At 43.8% G+C, this 16,443-nt stretch overlaps 1 protein-coding gene across 2 annotated transcripts in view; it reads right to left on the bottom strand.

The window, feature by feature from the left end:
- STAG2 (stromal antigen 2) overlaps nucleotides 1–16,443 on the bottom strand; it is a 3,222,550-nt gene that overhangs the window by 1,985,393 nt on the left and 1,220,714 nt on the right. The window lies entirely within an intron of this gene.

The following is a 16,443-nucleotide window of genomic DNA, read 5'->3' as shown; positions in this document are numbered from 1 at the left end:
CCAACAGGAGGAGAAGACGTTGAACAAAATCCAGATGTTGAAGTAACAGATCCTTGCTGTCTGCCTGAATAAGGCAGTCGTCCAAATAAGGGTAAATCTGAATCCCCTGGAGTCTGCAATAAGCCACTACTGGTGCCAGGCACTTGGTAAAGACTCTGGGCGCAGTAGATAAACCAAAGGGCAGTACAGAGAATTGATAGTGTCTCGAACCTGCCTTGAACCTGAGGAATTTCCTGCGTTCTTGCCTGATGGGAATGTGTAAATAAGCTTCCTTTAGGTCCACTGTCACCATCCAGGCGTCCTGAGAGAGCATTGGAATCAGCTGCTGCAGAGTAAGCATCTTAAATTTTGGAATTTCCAAAAAGGTGTTTAACACAGAAAGGTCCAGAATAGGTCTCCATGAGCTTTGTTTTCTCGGAACCAGAAACAGTCTCGAATAAAACCCTTTTCCTATCTCTGAGAGTGGAACAGGCTCTATGGCTCTCATGGCCAGAAGAGCATCCACTTGATGTAAGGCATCTGACCATTGATGTTTTGGCAGATCTGGCCAACCGAAAGCTCTTGGCAAGGTATGAAAGTGGAAGTTGTAGCCTTTTAAAATCACGTCCAATACCCACTTGTCCTGGGTAATATGAGTCCAATTTCTGTAAAAAAGAGAAAGTTTTCCTCCGAGAGGGGCATCCAGGTAAAGAGGTCCTGTAGCCCAACCTAGAGAGTCATTGAGTTTGCTTTCTTTGAGATTGGGATCTGTCTTCTCCCCTTCTAGGTGAAGAAGCAGTCCATTGTCTCGATCTATAGGAGGCCTGAGCTTGGCCACGACCTCTGGAGCGTCTATATCTTCCCCTTTGAGGCCTGTCAGACGTGGGAAAGGACCAATTTTTGGAGGGCCAATTCCTGGAAAATCTAGGAGGCTGAACTTGCAAGAAATCTTTCACAGTTTGCATAGATTTTGCCTTTTCTTCCATCTTTTTAATAACCTCCTCAGCCTTGGATCCAAAAAGAACATCATGCTGAACAGGGGCATCTAACAATTTAGCCTTAACCTGTTCAGGTAAACTTTGTTCACGAAGCCAAGCACGTCTCCTGATAACAGTACCAAAGGCTGCGGCCCTGCAAGAAGCATCCAAAGCATCAAAACCACAATGCAAGCTATGTTTGTTCAGTTGTTCAGTTGCATGCAAGACATCCTGAAGTTCCTTATCTTCAGCACATGAAGGAAGGGAAGCAAGCTTTTGCTTTAAAACAGACAAAAGAAATTGCTGATACTTAAACATATGAAATTGGCAATTTAAAGCCCTAACAGAAAGGGTAGCAGAAGTGTATAGTTTTTTGCCCCACCTGTCTAAGGCACGAGAATCCTTCTCAGAGGGAATAGGATTCTTAGAAGAAGCAACTTTAGCAGCCTTAGAACCCTGAGAGATAGTTTCAGGATCCGCAGAAGGATTCTTAAATAAGAACAAATGAGACTCAGGAACCCTATAAAACCTATCAGGCTTAGAGGGAGCAGGAGGCATGGAATCAGGATTCAAATTAGCCTCGGAAAAGGCATCATCCACAATGTCAAGAACAGGAGGGATAGCTAAAGGCCTATGTTGAGGAAGAAATTCTCTAAGCCTCTTCTTGGAAGCAGAATAATCCTGACCTTCCCAATGAAAATGTTCCCTCATCTCATGTAAGGTTTCCCCAAAAGAAAAATCTTCAGGCGGAGAGGCAGAGGGCAAGGAGTCCTCAGTATCCGAATCCTCATAAGGAGGAAAAGAATATTCCTGATCAGAGGAAGAGACAGAAGATATAGAAGCCTGGTCAGAGGAATCCATAGGAACATCCTGTCGAGGCCTTTTCTCGGGGGGGGGGGGGGTGAGAACCCCTAATCATAGAAAGCAAATCTTCAGCCATCCTTAACAATTGCTTCTGTGCCCTGGGAGTAGATTCAGAAGAAGCTTGAGCAGGAGCTTTAGACTTAACAGGAGTCTTTGACTTTGCCTTTGAAATAATGATGTGAGTAGGCCTGAATACCCCCTCAGAAGCCGGTACCTGCACAGTGGTTCCGGACCCATCCGAGGGAGCGACGTCCGAAGGTCCTGCAGCAGATAAAATAGAAGGCCTTGGTGGCTCCCCATGGGAGTCCGCATCGGCCATCGGTTCAGAAGTGGCGGACAACAGGGGCTGCAAAAGCGCCTCACTGACGACAGCCGAACCGGACGCCGGCTCCAGCTGCAACGAGTCCTGTTTGGACCTCGGAGGCCTGTCCTTGTCTTTGCGCTTCTTTTGAATTCCGGTAGTGTCCGACGACATTCTGTAATTGAAGCGTCTGCCAAAATAATTCAAAGCCCAGTCGTACCTGTGTTTGATAGTACGAGAATTAAACCTGGCACAGAACCGACAACAAGAAACGTCGTGGTCAGGTCCTAAGCAAGGTAGACAGTAAGAGTGGAAATCTTTATGAGGTATTTGTTTCCCACGTAATACAATTATTAACTTTTTCTGACATCGGAGGAACAAGAAAAAGATTCCCCAATGGGGTACTTAGCTTTGAGAAGAGAAGTAAGAACTTCGGACCGACAACACCAAAAAAACGCTGTACGAAAATCGCCAACCAACGACTTGCGAGCTGCTTTCCACCGCACGGCAAGAAAGACTGGAGAAGATGGCGTCGGCTGAGGGCTATGTACCAGAGCGTACTGACGTCAGGGTACTGGCCTGTACAGCCGACGCCGGACCCAGACTTTGGGATTCTGGCCGACCTCGGGCTGCCTGCCGGCAGGAGCACCCTACAGTTATGACTGCAACAGTGAAACACGATGAACATCTGGAAGATGCCACGGTAGAAGACACTTTTTTGGTGGGAGGATGCTACAAAGGATTCTGCCCTCTGTTTGATGGTCTGCTAGCTGAAAAAGGACATTTGAAACAATTGAGCAAGTCATGTTCTAGGCCAAGAAAAAAAAGACTTAAATCATACAAGTCTGCTGAATTAGTTTCTTACACCTGATACAATTGACTTCTTGCACGTACGTCAACACAACTAGTTTCTATTTGCTTCCCAACATGCATGATTTACCTGGACACCTGCTATTTTTACGTACTTCAGCCAGTTTATTGGCCCCAACCTTGTAAAGTAAAAATGCTCATGTGAAACAGACACGGGTGTTTTGGATGTTTTTCTGTAACTGTGCCTAGGGTTAATAAATTACCAGTCTGAATTATCTATGAATTCTAACACACATATATACAACTGTCTCTAAAAAAGCATAAACATATGGCCAGCTGTTAAACTGGTACCTCAAAACAGTGTTTAAAGCTGGGCAAGAGTAGAACTGGATTTGGATTTATTAGAAACTTAACTGCTTCAACTGTGCTGTTAGTTGTGTGATCCCTCGTCTCCCTCAGCATTACTTCTCAGTCTGGTCAGTTATTTGTCTTGTTTTGTAACTGTCTTGCCATTTGTAAGCGATTAAAAAGTAAACAGTTTCGCGAATGAAGTTGTAGCCCCAACTATATACAAGATACAGTGCTACTCAATTTAATATTTTGATTACTGAATGGTGTGAAACCCAAAACATTCACAATTTATGCCAAACTAGTGGACCTATAATTAGCAGTGCCAATAGTACAATAGGTAGCACATTTGCATTTTATGCAGAAGGAAGAGTTCTATTCCAACACCAGGCAGATAAACTGTTGACACTGCAGTGAAGAATAAGGAGGTACTGAACTCCTCCAAGTATTGTCCTTCAGAGAAGACTTGCACCTTCATCTTTTCTCCTCTGCATTTTTTCTTGATTAAATTTGTTTTCCTCCAAGAAGTGTAGAACAACGGAGCTGAGGTTTTGAAAGAAATTAAGTTTACAAAGAATGTGGTGATGAAATAAAAATGACTACCCCACCTTAAATGCAAAAGTGCTACACATACAACCAATACTACCAGCTGAGAATGGCAAATATCCACATATGAAGAACTGAGACAAGGAAAAGCAGCGAAAATATACTGATAACAGACTTTGCTAAATTCAGTAGAGAAGGGTAATGCAATGACTTGTTAATGAGCTGCTTTCTGTGGTCCAGGGCCCGTTTCCTTCTATATTCATTTGCCTACTGCAACGTTGAGCAATTCACTTAACCAAACAATACTAACCGGAACTGGGCTAGGCTCCTAAATGGTCTCCTAGACTAAATGCCTATTAACTATCTATGAACCTAATCAAGAGATGATTGGAAGTTAGGAAGATGAACAGCTTAAAAGCATTTCTTCTGCATTAGGAATGCATCACTATTGAGATGCTGTTTGGGATTAGCACTTGTCAATTAACTAAAGAATCACAACAGTGTTCACGATAAAAAGGTGAACACCATTTGTTGAGATATGAAATGAGACTTGGGGGGGGGGGTGGAAATGGAGTACAATAATGGAGGCAAATACTTTGCAGAACCATGCTGAAAAAGACAGTTTAGGATGATGAACAGCTACAGAAAAACAAGTAAAGAAAAAGGGGAAGTTAAACAGATAATCAGCAAATGCAAGTTTTCTTGAGTATGCAGATGGGAACACAGGAAAACTAGTCAAAACGGTTAGGCACATCCAAAAGATAGGAAAGAGATTAAAGTATGTCAAGATGGTGGAAGACTACAGATTGAATGATGTATACAGCTGGGGTAGCTAAACATAGCAGGAGGCAGAGAACTCAGACATGTCATCAAATTATCACAGTTGTGGAATGTTCAAGGGTAATCACTGCTGCAGTCAGAAAAGTTCTAGATCTAGCCAGAGTTTCATTACCCCCCCCAAATATGTCATCTTGTCACACTACAGAGAATGTACTGTCTAATCCTCTATTCTTTCTTGCTGCACCAGAGATTCAGACAGAAAGATACTGGTTAAAATGACTTCCTGGCTAAACAAAAACACACACTATTAGAATCATATTCTCTACTACTGGTAGGCCTCTCAACCACAGTAGACTGTCAGTGGCAGGGTCTCAAAAAGCAAACCAAGTTAAGGAAAGGAGAAGGAACTAAGCTCATCTCACACCAGTCCAATGTATTTCAAGAAGAGAAGTAAGGGGGAACTGGACTGCAGCAATGAATATACATCTACATAATATTAAATAACACAGCAATACTATCTTCCACATGTAAGTTACTGCTGCAGTCAATTTCAGGGAAGACTCCCACATCATTTCTCCCACTGACCTTTGGGTGGTTGGTAGCCCTGTGGATAACAGCAATATGCTCTTTAGGACTGCCATAACAAATCTTCCTCTGGTTCTAGACAATATCTAGTCTGTAGTGGAATGAAAACCGTAGGACTGCTACCAGGACGACAGTAGCATCTTGACTACAGCAGTAGCTGTGCCACTGGTGGAGTGAGAAATTATGTTCGCAAGTAACAGTTTGCCATGGAAAGTACAGTTTTGTACCTACCATAAATGTAGATGTCCGATAGGTATGCATCTGCAGTCATCACATATGGGTTGTCCTGCCTCAGGCAGCCCTTCGGTCGGCCGGATTCCTCAGTTTTTCTTGCCCCACATGCCAGGTGCCCTCTAAGGAAGGCTAAATTTGGAGAAATGTAAAATATTCCAAAACATGCACAGTAATAAAAAACAAATACACCATAACAGATAACCCCAGCTAGCTATAAGAGGGAGTATTACCCAAGAAATACCACAGAGGGGAAGGAGGGAGGGAAAACCTGACTGCAGATGCATACCTATCGGACATCTACATTTATGGTAGGTACAAAACTGTACTATGTCCTTCAAGGATGCATCTGCAGTCATCACATATGGGTAGAATACCATAGCCAATCTGGGGGTGGAGGATCTATGTATAGGATGGTGTAGCTAAAATGCCCTGCAGGACTGCCGTAGCAAAGCCTGCTCTGGATCTGGAATATAAAGGTAAATTGTAATGCTTGGAAAATGTATGCACGGAGCTCCATGTAGCAGCTTCTAAAATGTCCTTGGTAGCCACCCCTCTTAAGAAGGCAGTGGAGGTGGCTGTGGCTCTGGCTCTCGTGGAATGAGGTCTAATGTTAGCTGGCACAGTTTTTCCACGAAAGGAGTAACAAAAACGAATGCAATTCCCTATCCATTTTGAGATGGTCTGTTTGGAAATTGCTTTTCCTTGTGCATTAGCAGCATATGCTACCAACAGTTGGTCAGTTTTTCTGTAACTTTTAGTTCTGTCCAAGTAGTAGCGCAACTGTCTGTGTATGTCCAGGGTGTGCAGAAGTTTCTCCCCTTTGTTTTGTGGATTCGGAAAGAAGGTAGGCAAATGAATAGCTTGGTTTAATGAGACCCTGGATACCACCTTTGGCATAAATGTAGGATTGGTTCTCAATGAGACTCTGTCCTGATGAAAAATAATAAATGGCTGTACTGCCATGAGGGCCTGTAACTCAGATACTCTTCTTGCTGAGGTTATGGCCAGAAGGAAGGCAGTCTTCCAAGACAAGACCTGTAGCTCTGCAGATGCTGCTGGTTCAAAGGGAGGCAGTGTTAGTTTTTCCAACATGAAGTTAAGGTCCCAAGTAGGCAGTGGTGGTGTCCTTGGAGGCTTGATGTTTTTAATCCCTCTTAGAAACTGCCTTAGGAGAGGATGTGAGAAGACAGGTGGATCAGTATTGTACTCTGCTGAAATTGCTGAAGCATGAATTTTAATGGAAGAGTAAGACAGACCATTGTGGAACATTTCTGCCAAGTATTCCAGGATACGTGCCATGTTCATCACTGTCACATCTAGGCCCTTTGTGTTGTTCCAAATGAGAAATGTTTTCCATTTTGCTGAATATGCCTTTCTTGTGGAAGGCCGGCGAGCTTCCATGATAATATCCTTCACTCTCTGGGATAGCCTATCCTGAGGAGGAGTCAAGGCATTTTCCAGGCTGTTAGTTGCAAGGTTTTCAGGTTGGAATGCAGAGTTTTGTAATTGTGCTGTGTCAGGAGCAGTGGCCATTGAGGAAGAGGCCATGGTTTTGTGCGTGACATGCTCTTTAACAGTGGGTACCAGTGCTGTCTTGGCCAGTCTGGAGCTATCAGAATCACTTTTGGCTGCTCTGTCCTGATCTTCAGTAAGCCCTTGGTCATTAATGGGAGAGGCGGAAATGCATACAGTGTTAGAGTTCTCCAGCTGAAAGAGAGGGCGTCCACTTTCCATGCTTGTAGATGGTATGTCCTTGAGCAGAATTTCTTCAGCTGATGATTGTGGGGGGGAGGCAAAAAGATCTATGTCCGGCCTTCCCCATGATTGTGTTATCTATAGAAAGATGTCTGGGTGCAGTATCCATTCGTGTGCATCCATGATATTTCTGCTTAAGCTATCCGCCAGTATATTGTCTTTCCCTGGCACAAATTGAGATTGCAGCTCTATGTTGAGTTTCAAGGAAAGTTCCCATAGATTCATTGCCAGTCTGCAAAGAGGATATGAATGGGTGCCTCCTTGCTTGTTTATGTACCACATAACTGTGGTGTTGTCTGTCTTTCTTAGTAGGTGGCCTTGATGCAGAAAAGGTCTGAAGGCTTCGACTGCATGTATCACTGCCAGCAGTTCCTTGTGGTTTATGTGCATGCGTAGCTCTTTTTGTGACCATAGACCTTGAATGCATCTGCCCTCCATGTGCGCTCCCCATCCGTGGTCTGAAGCGTCCGTTGTAATGGTTTGGCTGGCTATTGGTTTGCTGAAGGGCAAACCCCTGTTTGACTGGCTTGCTTGAGCCCACCACAAAAATTCCTTTTGAAGGCATGGAATGAGTGGCATCAAAGTTTCCAAGCTGTGACTGTGCTGAGACCATACACTCCTTAGGTACCATTGTAGCTTCCTCATATGTAGCCTTGCTTGTGGAATCAGAAGGATGCAAGAAGCCATGTAACCCAGGGCCTGCAGGATTTTCCTTGCAGTCAGCAGAGTTTGTCTTGTCAGACTTTTGAAGTAATCTGGTAGTTGACTGTTTTTCTTCTGTGAGGAAAGCCATTTGGGTGATTGTATCTAGATTCGCACCCAGAAAGGTTATTCTTTGGGATGGAACAAGTCTTGATTTGTGAATGTTGACTGTATATCCCAGGGCCTGAAGTAGGTGAATGGCGTAATTCAAATGTTTTACCAAAGTTTGTTGGCTGTTCGCTTGTATAAGGCAGTCGTCCAGATATGGGTATATTTGAATCCCCTGAAGTCTGCAGTGTGCAATTACTGATGCCAGGCATTTCGTGAATACTCTGGGTGCAGTAGATAAGCCAAAGGGCAATGCTGAGAATTGATAATGCTCAACCTGCAAGAAATCTGAGCTGTCTTCTGCAACTTTGTCTGATAGGGACATGCAGGTATGCCTCCTTGAGGTCTAGAGTTACCAGCCAAGACCCCTTGCCCAGCATGGGAAGGAGCTGCTGTAGAGTCAGCATTTTGAACTTTGGTATAATGAAATAAGTATTCAGTGCGGACAATTCGAGAATAGGCCTCCACTGTTTTTCTTTTCTTGGAACAAGGAATAGTCTGGAATAAAATCCTTGGCCTTGTTCTGAGAGAAGAACCTTTTCTATAGCTTTCATTTGCATTAAGCTGGAGATTTGTTTCAAAGCCTCTGCCCTTTGATTCGGTGGCAGGTCTGGCATGCCTTTTCTTTTTGGTAATGTGTGAAAATGGAACCTGTATCCTTTGTCTATTATTTGTAGTGTCCATTTGTCCCTTGTAATACTGTGCCAATTTTCTGAGAATAAAGAAAGCTTTCCGCCCAAGGGTGCTTCCAATTGAGCCCTGGTTGGCGGTGTCAAAGTAAAGTCATTGAGCCTGTCCATGTGAAGCAGTTGTAGGTCCTGCATTACCTCTCTGGTTGGGAGGCTGCCATTGACGTCCTCTGTAGGAGCCTCTAGCTTGCCCTCTACCTCTGGCACGCCTGTTCTTGCCTCTCTGAAACCTCTCTGTGTCTGGAAAGGACCAATTTTTGGAAGGCCAATTCCTGCTGAATCTTAGTGGTTGGACTTGGAGAAAATCTTTGACAGTTTGTACAGATTTTGCCTTTTCTTCAACTTTCTTTAGGACCTCCTGAGCCGTGGAGCCAAATAACTTTTGCTTTTCCAGTGGAGCATCCAGAAGCTTTGCTTTGACATGGTCTGGCAGAGATTGTTCCTTCAGCCAAGCATGCTTACGTATGACTGCGCCAGTCATAGCTGACCTACATGAAGCTTCCAATGCATCATAACCACATTGCAAGAAATGGTTGCTAACCTGTTGGGAGTCATGTACCAGATCCTGAAGTGATTTGCGATCTAGGGGTTCAGGTGAAGACAGTTTTTTATGCAATTCATCTAACAAATACTCTTGGAACTGTATCATATGAAACTGACAATTCAATGCCCTCATAGAAAGAGTAGCAGAAGTATACACTTTTTTACCCCATCTCTCTAAAGCTCTAGACTCCCTTTCAGAGGGGAGAGGATTTTTAGTAGTGGCAGCTGCAACCCCTTTAGGGCCCTGGGAAATCGTTTCTGGATCAGCAGAGTGGGCCTTGTAAAGGTGAAGATGCGAGTCCGGGACCCTGTAGTACCTATCGGGTTTGACAGGAGCCGGAGGTAGAGAATCAGGGGTTGAGCTAGACTCAGAGTACACATCATCAATGACATTTAAGACAGGAGGAATAGCCAAAGGTCTATGCTGAGGCAAATGCAAGAAGGTCCTTAATCTCTTCCTGGAATCAGAGAATTCCTGGCCCTGCCATTGGAAATGCTCTCTCATAGTGTGGAGTGTCTCCCCAAAGGAAAACTCTTCAGGAGGGGAGGCCGAAGGAATAGATTCCTCTGCATCAGAATCCTCGTAGGCCGAAAAAGCCTCCTCCTGGTGGTCCGAGAGAGTAGAACCATCTGAGGCCTCATCTGAGGAGTGGGGATCAGAGGGCTCAACCCTGGGCCTTTGTCTGGAGGAGGTTGAGAGCCCCTGTCCGGATGAGGTTGAGAGCCCCTAATTAAGGAGATAAGGTCCTCTGCTAAGCTTAGAATCTGTGAACCTGTAGTGGGTCCCTGAGGGATAACCTTGGGAGGCAAAGCTTTGGAGAGTTTAGCAGCTTTAGCCCTAGAGAATGCCTTAATGGACATGGATGCAGGAGGCCTGGCTGCACCACGTGCTGGTGTAGTTTTGTCTAAAGGTATGGTGTCGGAAGGTTCCAGGACACCAGTTTCTGTTGGAAATTCAACAGATTCAGCCAGGGCCTCCGGGACCGAGGTAGTCGGCTGAGCGGTTTCGGTGGTAGGAAGTACCAAGGACTCTGTTTCAGCCGAGACACTCGCGGTAGGCCCGGCCGTGGTTTCAGCCGAAACCGCGGCCCGCATGTGTTGGTCCTTGTCCTTCCGTTTCTTAATCAAATGTGAAGTTGGAGTCTCCGACAGCAAATTGTACGAAAAACTAGCCCCAAAAAATTCCTCTGCAAACTCCGCCCGATGTCTAAGAGTGCGTCGGTTGAAGGAAGCACAGGCTGAAAAGGCCGAGACGTCGTGGTCTGGGCCTACGCAGGGGAGGCAGTAAGAGTGGAAATCCTTATGAGGTATTTGTTTCCCACAAGTTAAACAATTATTGACTTTATCTGACATCGGCTGAGGCAAGAAAGAGTCCCCAACGGGGTACTTAGCTTTTTGAAGTCTTCGGTAGCTGAATTACAGGAGCTGGCCGACTGGCACTTGCGAACTGCTTCTGCTTTGGGCACCACGCGGCAAGAAAGACTGAGGAAGATGGCGTCAGCTGACTCTTTTATACCCCAGGCGCTCCGACGTCGGGGAAAGGGCGACATCAGCCGACTACGGACCCAGACTTTGGAATCTGGCCAACCGAAGGGCTGCCTGAGGCAGGACAACCCATATGTGATGACTGCAGATGCATCCTTGAAGGACATCCAGAGGATATCCACTTTGATATGATTTGCTCTTGGATGAGTAACCCTTTGTTTTCTTCAAAGGCCACAGAGATATAGTCTGGTCTTTCAGGAGTCTTGTTCTATCTAGGCAGTGCCCTCTGTTAACATCCAAGGAATGTAGGATTTTTTCACCCTTTGTTCTGTGGTTTGGAGAACAGCACTAGAAGACAGAAGGTCTGACTCGCAGCTACTTCTATCATTACCTTTGCCATAAAAAAGGGAATGGTTCATAACGTAACCCCGTTTGAAAGGAAGACCAGTGTGCCTTGAACAAAATGGCCTGAAACTCTGAAAATGTTCCTCACAGAAGTAACCTCCCACCAACAATGACTTCCACAAGAGAATTATCTATGCCAAGCCTGATTGTTTCAAAGGAGGAATTGTTTTTTCCAGCATAACACTGAAGTCAGAGGGCAATACAACTGTTCTCAGCAAAACCATTTCATGAGCTGCTCAAGTGCAAGTATGTAAATGACAGGTGAATCCAGAAATAGGAATGCTGCTGGAGTGTGTAAGTGGGCATTACTGGAAGCATATTCTAAAACTGTGTGAAAAGGTTCTGTCAAATACTGCCGGACTCTTACGACCTTTACTTCAATAGGTACAGGGTCACTTCCTTTGGCATCATGGGGAAAATCTTTTCCATTTTGACAAGTATTTTCCTAGTGTTTGACTTCCCTTATGATAAAGAATACATTTTCAGACTACTGTGCCCAAAAGGACAATGATGTATCATCCAGATAGCCCTAATGAAGGTTTGAGCCCCAGGTGTATTAAGGAGCCACTTTACTGCTTAAATAGGCTCACCTGCCAAGACACAGCCACTGGAACTTCTCAGACCATCAAAATGAGATTACCACCAGAGTTTCCTAGGCCAGAGGTGGGCATCTAAGCTCATAACTGGTTGCTTCTCTTATCTGGATTACAACAGGCAACAGCAGTTAAGGGTAAAACCATACAGGAAATTGCCCTTTCAAGTGTAGAAAATACCCAGTGTTTAGCATCTGGGTGTGAGGCTCTGTAGTGAAATGTGTGGGCAAAAGATTCAAAATGGGCATTTCACATTTCTACTCCAGACAGACATCGGACTACAGTTGCCATTAGGGGGACGGAGGATCTGCTACAGTGCTGCTCAGTTGTTTTTTTAGTTGGGTGTTACTGTAAGAATATATACTGCTCTTAACATTACGCCATGGATTATGGCCAAGACCAATGCCCTTATGACCATCTTGCATTACTATCAGGCATGTTCTCCCATGGTTTTTTTTTTTTTTTTTTTACTGTACAACATGGCTGTTAGTGTAGTCCATAACCATCCTCAGCATTTCTACAATCCAGAGTTTGAATACTTTTAGAAAACACTGAATTGACAGAATCACTTACAAATTTATGAGGACTTTGGCCTTTGACACTGTCCTTATTGTTTGTACTTTCACATTCTGGGAATGAGCTAATCATGCTTTTTCCAGGGCGTAAAAAGTTAGTGTCTGCTTGAGGGCTGGGGACAAGTGACCAGAACAGCAATCACCTTTCCCAGGGACAGCCAAGATCCCCCAGTTCAGTACTTTCTTCAGGCAAGGTACTGCTGGGAGAATGCGTTTCAGTGATAGGTTCAACTGGTACCTCAGATTCTTGAAGTACCACTATATTTTCTTCAAGTGTAAATGGGCTCAGGGTACCAAAATGATAATAGCTACCACGTGACTTAGGATCCCACTCACCCATCCACATTGGTCTTTGCATCATTTTGCTGTAAGAAGTCTGTAAGCAACATTTTTTTTTCTTAAGGTGCAAAGATCTTTGACCTCTGTGTACCTAGGAGGGCTCCAAGCAACACTTCGCTGACAAGACTCCATGTCTGGACTTCTGCAGATTCAAGGTGATCATACTCTGCAGAAAACAACAAGCAAAACAGAATGCTCATATCAGCTGCACGAAGGAAGCAGTCATTCAGATTTAAGTGCGTGTAATCCCTTGCCTATTTTTATGAAAACTTGCAAGTCAAAGGGTAAGCAGATGAACCAGTAGTGACCACTCCCTGACAAGAGCATGGAGAATCTCCTGTCCTTGTTGATGGGGATGTGCAAGGACACATTTAGATCCACTAACCAAGAATCCCTTTGGACTCAGCAAGGTAGGAATGGACTAAAGATCATCTTGAAGTTTAATACTGTGAACAAAACATATTTAATTCAGACAAATCTACAACAGGTTTCCACGGAGAGTCTTTTCTTGTAACCATGAAAAGCTATGAATGAAAACCTCCTTCCTGCCATTTTCGGACAACCTATAATGTGCCCTGCAAGATAACTTGCAGAAATTATCCAAAAAGGTACTTACTTCAGGTATACTTGGTATTCTTCTATTCAGACATTTTGCAAATTCTAGCCTGTGCCACTTGCACTCATGTCTAATACCAGTTTCTCTGAAGTACGCTCTCTCCACTCTTCCAGGCAAGAATAAAGTCTCCCTCCCACATCTGAAGAGAGCTGGGGCTGGTGTGGGGAGATGGATGGGGATTCAGGGCTGTATAGTCACAACTGGTATTTTAGCAGGGGCAAAGGCACCTCTTACCTCCCTTTACAGACTTGTCATTTCTTCTAAGGAACTAGTTTGCACCCTTCTGGTTGCCTGCCTTTTCATAGCTTTCTACACAAGGGTCCCTTGTTTACTGAGAATTCCTATTACACCAGGGAAAGAAAAGGTAGAAAAACCGGGCAAGCCGTTAACATATCCTTTCACTTCTAATTTCTTTAATACTTGACAAGCTTTGTGAACCATACAGTGATTCTGTCTCGCATACGACATTAAAGCGCTCGGCTACTATGCCTTTTATTATGAAGTCAAGTATGCCTTTTCAATATTGTACTCCTAGCAGCAACACTGAAGGCTGCATCTGCAACTTGTAGGCACACTTCATACTATGCCTGCCCAATACTAAATGGAAGTTTGAAAAAACTGACCTAGCATGGCTTTAGTCTTTTACTCAAAATTTCATCTAAGAAAACTGTCAGGAAACTTCAGATAACAGGGCTGACAAGTCAGGGATCTGATGTATAAGGTGGCTGAAGTACTAGTGTTTTCCTCACATACTGTTCAGAAGCCTTCCGAGTATCCCTCTGGAGGGAGTTTGGCTTTCATAGAAAGGGCATCTTGGGTCTAACTGGATTCCAAGAAATGACTGTTGCTCCTAAACTGTGTATCGGTTCGGCCTTCTGAAAGGCAGACATTGAGAGTCTGGGTCCTGTGAATTTGTTTCAAATGCATTCAGTACAGCTCCTTGCACTGGGAGAACTACATAAAGACTTGTTTGGGGGGGGGGTGAAGCCCATTAACACTAAAGTCCTTAGTTAGGCATCTGGTACTTCTACCACCTGCATCAACAATGGGCAGTCATAACATCCAAATTATAAACAAAGGTAATGTTACCAGGTGATGAGTTTGATGCTAAGGTACCTTTACTAACAGTAAAGTAACCCAGGAAGAGCGATTGTTCTTCTTCTGTTCAGTCTGCTTTGTACAGTACTTACAACAAGGATGGGCAAAGTCCCCGTTATGTTTCATAGCATGGTTACCCAACACTGAAAGTGTGGCCTCTCATCTGACAACTTTGCAAAAGAGGTTAAGAAGCCCTGTGTTGAACAGCAGCAGTCTGGTACCTCTATTGGAGAGGTCAGGGAGGCATCCAAGCGAGGCCTCCCAAGCTCCAACCAAGGCCATTTTACAAAGTACTGCTCCCCTCAAGCAATCAGTGGTGCTTGTTTACCCATGCTAATTGTGGCCAGGACAGTCTCCTCCATGCTTACAATGTCACAGTCTCTCTAGGGAGGCACAGAAAAATCTCCACTGGAGAAATGTGCTTAGTATGAATGGGTGTACCTGAGTCAATAGACATGACTGCCTTCTGACAGGCTCCATCAAGGGTAAGTGACTCATTTAGAGACAAGGTCTAGGGCTGAATGGGCACCATCTCAGTACCAGTACCCTCAGGCCATGAAGACCCTTAAGAATTCACTGATTCAAGGCTTACAGTGAGGTGTCCAAAAGACTGCTGTTAAATACCACAATGAATACAGATAGCTTTCTGATTATTAAATGCATCAAAGCATCTTTCCAAGATTTGACAGTTTTGGGCCTAAATTCTTTTCAAATTTCACACTAGGCAACATGGTAGTGGTGGTCTTAACACTAACAGCTTTTGTCAGACCAGTCTTTAAAATTAACTGTTTTTTTACAACTATATACTTTGCGCTGCCTGACTTGCATCCTCATACCTCTGAAGTGGCACATGTGGTCACTACTAACAGCAAAGCTAAACTTAAAAAACCCACCAACTTAACCCCAATTTAAAACAGTATCTCTACTGAAAGATAAAAAAATATATAGGGTACTACTCTTGGCCTGGCAGACTAAATGAATGTCTGTACTGTGCCAAGCAGTGAAATGATAGACTATACATTCTCATTTAAACCACATGAAGAATTCCATGGGCAGATTATGCAAAGTCTTAAGAGAAAGAAGAAGGGATGAGCTATGAAACTGACTGAAGTAGGGCTTACCAGCAGCAGATACTGCAGCAACATACCTGTCAACTGTAGAGATTTTTGCAGAATGCCCAGATTTTTGTCTGATATTTTTGGTCTGTTCCTCAAAAATTGTGTGTGTGTGTGTGTGTGTGTGTGGGGGGGGGGGGGGGGGGTTGACAAATCACTGGGATTGGTCACTAAATAATGACATGCATTTGAGTTTCACACCTTATATCCTTCAGAAAATGCATGTTAACACAAATCCGGTTATTCTAGCAACTTTCCAAGTTTATAAGAGCAATATTTAAAACATGTCCCTATTTTGGGGCCTTTGCCCCCCATTATGTTAGGCTTTGTCCACATTTCTTCCACTAAGAGGTTGACGGGTATGTGCGGCAGTGATTTAACTGACAGAACAGTAAATGATAAATGAATACAGAAAGGACACTGGGAGAATAAGGAAGACAATCTACTGAAAAACTCAGGAAAAACTGAGAAAGACAGAGTCCTACAGATATTCAAGGAATGGAATGAAGTGGAGTAAAACTAGCAAGACTAAAATAAGCAATGGATCATGAAAACACAGAGTGTATGAACTATACAAAGCAACTTACAAGAGAAATGTAGGAATCCAGCAAAGATGGGAAAAGGGTGTTGAGTATTACATTCTGGGACTCTAGAGAAAAAACTGAGCAAGGACAATATTTTCTAAAAGTAAGGCGACTGTGCAGAGGAGTTTTTGAGAGAAGAGATAATCATGAGTACTGAATGAAGTAACGGGATAAAGCAATCTTTTCTAGGATGAAAAGAAAGGGAAACAGCTAAAGATTTATCAAAGAATAATGGTGACAAACGACAGAATGGTGCATTAAAAACTGAAGGATATCACATTACAGAACTGTAGAAAGGAAGAAGTGGCACTAACCACCTTTGCAAGCCCTCCTATCTTGAACTGTTATTTATTTGCTGGATGTGCAGGATCTCTGAAAAAGAAAATATGGGTGAATCATGATTGTGCCAGAG

Source organism: Protopterus annectens, chromosome 15.part0 (genome assembly GCF_019279795.1).
Source record: "Protopterus annectens isolate FY-2018-M chromosome 15.part0, PAN1.0, whole genome shotgun sequence".
Classification (NCBI taxonomy): domain Eukaryota; kingdom Metazoa; phylum Chordata; order Ceratodontiformes; family Protopteridae; genus Protopterus; species Protopterus annectens.
This window is presented reverse-complemented; position numbering and strand designations above follow the sequence as displayed.